Here is a 7,500-nt window from a genome sequence, read left to right as displayed (position 1 = left end):
GTGTGTGTGAGTGTGTGTGTGTGTGTGTGTGTGTGTGTGTGTGTGTGTGTGTGTGTGTGTGTGTGTGTGTGTGTGTGTGTGTGTGTGTATTTACGCTGGTGTGGTCCCGTCTCCGTATCTGTATTTGTCCAACTTTTCCTTAAAGTTTTGCACACCCTTCGCCGATACTACATCCTCACTTAGTCTGTTCCAAAAATCTATGTTTCTTTGCGGGAAGCTATATTTCTTTGTCTCTCAAGCGTCTTCCTTTCCTCAATTTTTTTTTACTGTGTCCTCGTGTGTTGCTGGTGTTTCCTCCTTCTCGTAGTTGTAACTCCTCATTGTCTACTTCTTTCATTTTATTCCATAATTTATAAATTTGTATTAGGTCTCCCCTTTCTCTTCTTTGTTCCAATGTTGGCAGGACCATTTCCTTTAACCTTTCATCATAAGACAATCTCTCCAGTTCTGGAACCCTTTTCGTTGCCATCCTTTGTATTCTTTCTAGTTTTTTTACGTGTTTCTTCTTAAGGGGAGACCACACAGTTACCGCATATTCCAGTTTGAGTCTAATCATAGTGGTTATTATCTTTTTCATCGTATCCACATCCATGTAGTGGAATGCTATTCCTATATATTTCTTACCATTCTTTACGTCTCACCGAATATCCTATTAACAGGACTCAGTGTTGATAATTATCGAATGATCGGAAAAATGGCAAATGTCCTTTAATGTTGACAAATGCAAAGTCATGCACATTGGGGCAGAAATAGTAACCACACATACATCATGAATGGGAAACCTCTGCCAGCGATGCAGGAGGAAAAGGATCTTGGGGTCACTATCAGCAGTGACCTGAAATACCCAAATCACTGTAAAAAAGCATATAACAAAGCCAACACTATGCCCGGGTTCATAGCGAGGAAGGTTCATAGCGAGTGTAAAACACCAGAAGTGACGGTATCCCTGTGTAATTCCATGGTAAGACCGCATCTCGAGTATGCGGAACAGTTCTGGTCTTCTAATTACAGAAAGGACAATGATTTACTAGAAAGGATTCAGCGACGCGCCACGAAGATGATTCCAGCCTTAAGGGCTCAAGCGTACGAGGAACGACTCAAGCGACTCAATCTCTTTACACTGGAGAAAAGACGCCTACGAGGGGATATGATTCAAGTCTTCAAGTACCTGAAAAAGTTCAATAACGTCGATTACTCCAATTTTTTTGAACTGCAAACCAACTCAAGAACTACAAATAACGGTTTACCTATTCAGTCGAGTCGATGTAACACAGACATTGGAAGGAGTTTCTTTTCAAACCGAGTCATCCGTCACTGGAACAATCTTCCCTCAGAAGTAGTAAATGCGAATACCATCAACTTTAAATATCGAGTCGACCGTCATTTCGTTGCGTCAGGAGTAAACTGAGCATCGAGTAGCTTTCATCTGCTCCTCAATATCGAGTTGCTTTCATCTGCTCCTCAATATCGAGGTGCTTTCATCTGCTCCTCAAGCCCCGAGTGGCTGTCGAGCAGATTAAATCACTAAAGCGGGCAACCTCGTAACGAGCCAATAGGCTTTCTGTTGCCTGCATTTCCATGTTTCCACCACCACCACCACCACCCCTACCCCGACCACCAAACCCATTCACCACCATCACCACCACCACCACTGAGGTCCTTGCCTTAATACGACGTCACCACCACCACCACCACCTCCATCCCAGTAGCTAAATTAAATTGTTTCTTATAGGGTTGTTTATTTATTTATTTATTTATTTATTATGCTGTTTTAATTTGTTTTCTTTTATTTTGTTTTTGTTTTGTCTTGTTTTGCTTTGTTTACTTTGCTTTTTCTATTCTTTTCCTTTTCTTTTATCTTGATGTTTTCCTTTCTTTTCTTTCTGCTGGTGTTGTTGGGTGTGGGTTAGCCTCCTTCTCCCCAGAGGAGATTCACCCGTCACCCACCCTGCGGCTCCAGGGGCCGAAAGCTGGATGACTTTTTTGTTTTCCTTTTCTTGATGTTCCTATCATCCTTTCTGATGTTCCTGGGTCTGAACGAGCCGCTTTCCTCCCAGAAGAGACTCGCCCATAATTTAGTGATGTTAGTTTGGGCCGAAAGCTGGATGATTTTTCTCTTTTCCTTTTCTTGATGTTTCTATCATCCTTTCTGATGTTCCTGGCTCTGAACGAGCCACTTTCCTCCCAGAAGAGACTCGCCCATAATTTTGTGATGTTGGTTTGGGCCGAAAGGTGGATGATTCTTTTCATTTCCATTTTCATTTTCCTGTGTTACTTCTCTGCATTTTCCTTCTTCTGGTGTTACTTCAAATTCCTTCTTCTTGTGTTATTTCTCTTCAAATTCCTTCTTCTTGTGTAACTCTTTTCAAATTCCTTCTTCTTGTGTTACTCTTTTCAATACCTTCTTCTGTGTTACTCTTTTCAATACCTTCTTCTGTGTTACTCTTTTCAATACCTTCTTCTGTGTAACTCTTTTCAATACCTTCTTCTGTGTTACTCTTTTCAATACCTTCTTCTGTGTTACTCTTTTCAATACCTTCTTCTGTGTTACTCTTTTCAATACCTTCTTCTGTGTTACTCTTTTCAATACCTTCTTCTGTGTTACTCTTTTCAATACCTTCTTCTGTGTTACTCTTTTCAATACCTTCTTCTGTGTTACTCTTTTCAATACCTTCTTCTGTGTTACTCTTTTCAATACCTTCTTCTGTGTTACTCTTTTCAATACCTTCTTCTGTGTTACTCTTTTCAATACTTTCTTCTGTGTTACTCTCTTCAAATTCCTTCTTCTTGTTACTTCAAATTCCTTCTTCTGTGTTACTCTTTTCATTACCTTCTTCTGTGTTAGTATTTCAATACTTTCTTCTGTGTTACTCTTTTCAATACCTTCTTCTGTGTTACTCTTTCAATACCTTCTTCTGTGTTACTCTTTTCAATACCTTCTTCTGTGTTACTCTTTTCAATTCCTTCTTCTGTGTTACTCTTTTCTTTCAATATCTTCTTCTCTAGTGTTACTCTCTGCATTATCCTTTTTCTGGTGTTCCTTTCCTTGCCTTCCTTCTCTCGGTGTTTCCATATCGACTTTTCCTGGTGTTGTATGTTGGAACGCGTTAGTCTCCTTCTCCCCAGAGAAGACCCGCCATACCAACATACAAGACGCTTTAAACAAAGCAAAACAAGACAGTTTTTTTTGGATTTTTTTGTTTTTGTAATTTTTTTGGATTTTTCGTTTTTTTTATCGTAGATGGCATGACACTTGCCTTACTTAGGGGAATTGTACCTCCCCATGCGTCGAACCTTCCTTTGGAACGTGTCATTAACGCGTCGTCTGGCTAATAAGAGGTCAGTAACTGCATGTCTTGCTGCCACTTCACGCCCCCCCAACCCCCGGACCCTCGGGATCTCCGACACCTCCGTGGACGCTCCGGGGGAGCCGAGGCGCCCTGCCGGAGCCCTGAGCCCTGCAACGCTCGTCAGGAAGGCCTTGGGCCCCCTGACGCTCCCCAGCCCCGCGAGGCGAGGAGGGTGGATAGCAAGATGAACCTCTTAAAATTCCAGACGGGATTAATTATTCAAATCAATCGAAAATACAGTGAAGGCGCCGGAAACCGTTTTGTTGGGGGTCAAGGATGGCAGGACGAGGGCCGAAGGAAGGTGACAGAGGAAGAAAGGAATAAAGGGGGAAAGTGACAGGAGGAAAGGAGGAAGGAGAAAGATGACAGGACGAAGGAAGGAACGAGGGAAGGAAGGAAGGAAAGCAACAACGAGGGAAGGAAGGAAGGAAGGAAGGAACGAGGAAAGGAAGGAAAGTGGTGTGACGAAAGAGGGAAGGAAGTTGACAGGGCGAAGGAAGGAGACTGACCCGCCAAGATTCTGTCCGGGATTGGCGCGAATGGCGAGCCCCAGAACTGACTGACTTGGCGACTATATATATAGTTTTGCTGCCTCAGCCTGTTCCGTCACTTTACTTCCCTGACTTGCTCACCACGGCCTTCTCTCTCTCTCTCTCTCTCTCTCTCTCTCTCTCTCTCTCTCTCTCTCTCTCTCGAACATAGAAAGATTAAAAGAAAATACTAGAAGTCATGAACAAGAATTAAAATGTGTGCTAACAAAATACAAATGAAGTTATGATAGACAGAAAGAGTGACACACACACACACACACACACACACACACACACACACACACACCATTCCATGGCGCAATTTGTTAGAGCGTTGCGCTGCCAGGCTTCACAGCGAGACAAGGCGGCGGTTCGAGCCCGCTCAGGCCGGATTATTTCCGTTGACAAGGAGTGGTTACTGTCCCTCCTTGAGCAAGGGGGATGGGGTGTGTGGTGTGTGAGGTCCTGGCAGTACCCAGAGATCGACTATAAAAGAGCACTTGCTCATACCGAGAGGGTACCTGCTGGCGATTACGAGTCCAACTCGTGATCAGGCCGTGGTGAAACACACAAACAAATACACACACACACACTCATCTCTTATAAGTGTTTATTTCGCAATCCTATGACACACACACACAATGATGCTGCTGCATGATACAAACGGACTATGCAATGAAGGTAATCTATTTTCCAAGAAGCGGCAATCACTTAATATGTCCATCACTTCCCCTTCCCCCAAACAGGTAGGCGAGTGAAGGTGAAAAGGTGAGTGATTGTCTGGTGAAAGTGAGTATGAATATGTGTTGTAGAAAATTATAAATTGATGAATAAACAATAAATAAATTTAGATGTATTGACAGGCGTAGAATATAGTGAAAGTGAGTATGAATATTAGCGTTATTATAGATAGAAAAAGATCAATGACGCAACAGAAGAAACATATTTAAAAGTATGAGTGCGCGTAGAATATGGTATTAGAGAAGTATGAATAATAGATGTTAATGGAGACCTTGGTTAAGATTTTACTCTATGCAATATTTAGTGAAACAAATTTAGAAGTATGAATAAAATATAGAGGTGGAAATAGAATAGAAAATAGAAAATGGAAGTGATGTATAAATAAAATATGGTAGAGGAGACCTAGTTAAGATTTTTATGTAGGCGATATTTAATGAAACAGGACTTTAGATGTATAAATAGCAATATAGAAGTGGGAACATAGTGCAGAATGGAAAATAGAAGTCATGCATGGATTGAATATGGTATTGGAGACATGGTTAAAATTCTCCTACATGCGTTATTCAATGAAACAGAAATTTAGAAGTATGATGAGAATTTACAAATGAAAAAAAACATATATAACAGAATAGATGCTAGAAAATAAAAGCGCAGATGTATGAATAGACTATAACAGGGAAAATAGAATAAATAATAGAATTTAAACTGGAAAATAGAAGTAGAGAAATATGAAAAGATTAAGATAGCGAAGTCTGGGTTGAGATGTCAGTATAGTCATCTTATCAGTAACGAGATTATCTGTTTTCTTTCTTACCTCAAGGGGTGGAACGCTAATTACCTGTCTTTTGGAAGCAGTGACGGATATTTATCATGCCATGGCTGTACATTTATCAGAACAACCCGTCTCTATGGCTGACCTAATTATGCGAGGCTCATTAAATACCAATCAATCAACAGGACCTATTGACTGACTGATATTAAGTGAGTCTCAGCATATACTTACATATTTATCGCTAAACCTTGATCTATTTTTCCATCTATATGTCTATTTATCTCTCTATTCTTCTTTGTCTTACGACCATATGAACATAAGAACCTAAGGACTCTGCGAGGCCGGTAGGACTATACAAGGTAGCTAATATGAACCTAACCTCACATAAAATCACCATCCTGTCAAGTTATCTCAGTTTATATAGGGTTGATGTACTGAGAAATTGTGTCTTGAGAGTTCGTGGTTTGAGCAAGGCGATAGACACTGCCATGAGGTGCTTGGAATGGGAAAGAGACCTACATGGAGACTTACCCAGAGGAATCCCAGAGTTTGACGTCATGGGGTGGGCTAGTCGACGCACCCCACGGCAATAATAAGACATAATGAGAAAGGAAAAGCATGCTAAACAGTGTCCCATTAAAAAATAAAAAGAGTTCAGAGGAGTGGCCAAAAGAGAGGTCAATTTCGGGAGGAGAGGTGTCTCGATACTCTCCTCTTGAAAGATCTATCGACTTGCTCAAGCCACCAAGTCTCAAGACACAATCCCGTTATGCAGCAACCCCAAATAATATAAACAGAGGTAACAACTGACAAGGCAAAAAAAATAGATAGATAGATAGATAAATAGAAAGACAGAGGCAGAGAAAGGTAAGCACACATTCCATAAAATGCGCAGAACATCACCGTGCAGCTAAAAAGGAGGCAAAAAATACCCTAATTACAGCCTTCGACGGAGAGGCAGAGAGGCACTGATTACGAGGCGCCCTCAAAAAATAGCATCGTACAGCCTCATTTGCCCATTCTCTCTCTCTCTCTCTCTCTCTCTCTCTCTCTCTCTCTCTCTCTCTCTCTCTCTCTCTCTCTCTCTCTCTCTCTCTCTCTCTCTCTCTCTCTCTCTCTCTCATTAGCCGTGTCCTTCCCTCATTCGCTTTTTTATTAATTTTCGCTTTCCCGTAAAAATCCTCCGAACCTACTTCCCTTAACATCTTAACAAGGTAAGCAGCAGGTGACTTAGAGCCTGAGAGAGAGAGAGAGAGAGAGAGAGAGAGAGAGAGAGAGAAATGTGTATGTGCAGAGCCTAAGATTTTGTGTTTTGGCCCACATTCTCTCTCTCTCTCTCTCTCTCTCTCTCTCTCTCACACACACACGCAGGTAATTAGCCTTAGTTTTCCTCGACTAATTAAGTTTTATGATATTCTTTAATTAAGTCTTTCTTGGTGCTGTACTCTCTCTCTCTCTCTCTCTCTCTCTCTCTCTCTCTCTCTCTCTCTCTCTCCCCGGATTCAAAGAGTTTAAGTTCAAAAATTATGATTCGTGATGATGAAGTTCCATTTTTAACCATCTTCCTGGTCCTCCTCCTCCTCCTCCTCCTCCTCTTCTTTCATCTCGTCTTCTACCTCCTTTATATTCCTTATCTTGTTCTCTTTCCTCCACCTCCTCTTTATCTCTTCGCACTGCTTATTCTCTGTCTTCATTTCCTTATCATTATTATTATTATTATTATTATTATTATTATTATTATTATTATTATTATTATCATCATCATTATTGCAACGCGTCTTTGTTTCCTTTCAGTTTAATGGCGTCAATTAATTACCCTTTCATGTTTTAAATTATGTGATCGTTCCCTTTTATGGCGATCTGGCAAAACAACAACAACAACCACAACAACAACAACAACAGCAGCAGCAGCAGCAGCATCGCAAGACAAAACTTATCTTTGTCTCAATCTCTCCCTTGACAACACTTCTCCCTCTCTCCCTTCCCTCCCTTCTTCTCTCCCTCAACATAACCTCGTCACTACTTCCCTCCTTTCATTCCTTCCTCCCTCCATCTCTACTCTCCCTCTCTCCCTCCTTTTCTCCTCCCTTTCACCACCCTTCTCTCC

General features: G+C 41.3%; 1 long non-coding RNA gene across 2 annotated transcripts; it reads right to left on the bottom strand.

Annotated features, from left to right (window-relative positions):
* Positions 1–1,899: 1,899 nt before the first annotated feature.
* LOC126998770 (uncharacterized) lies at positions 1,900–2,844 on the bottom strand. Of its 2 annotated transcripts, none has more exons than XR_007752984.1 (2): positions 2,510–2,844; positions 1,900–2,373 (listed from the first exon to the last, which is right to left on the bottom strand). It is a non-coding gene; the product is annotated as an uncharacterized LOC126998770 (long non-coding RNA). The 2 variants fall into 2 exon arrangements; XR_007752983.1 differs by having other exon boundaries at positions 2,361–2,455.
* Positions 2,845–7,500: the final 4,656 nt, after the last annotated feature.

Source organism: Eriocheir sinensis, chromosome 15 (genome assembly GCF_024679095.1).
Source record: "Eriocheir sinensis breed Jianghai 21 chromosome 15, ASM2467909v1, whole genome shotgun sequence".
NCBI classification, from domain to species: Eukaryota; Metazoa; Arthropoda; class Malacostraca; order Decapoda; family Varunidae; genus Eriocheir; species Eriocheir sinensis.
Note: the sequence above shows the minus strand (reverse complement) of the source record. Positions and strands in the feature narration are given on the sequence as shown.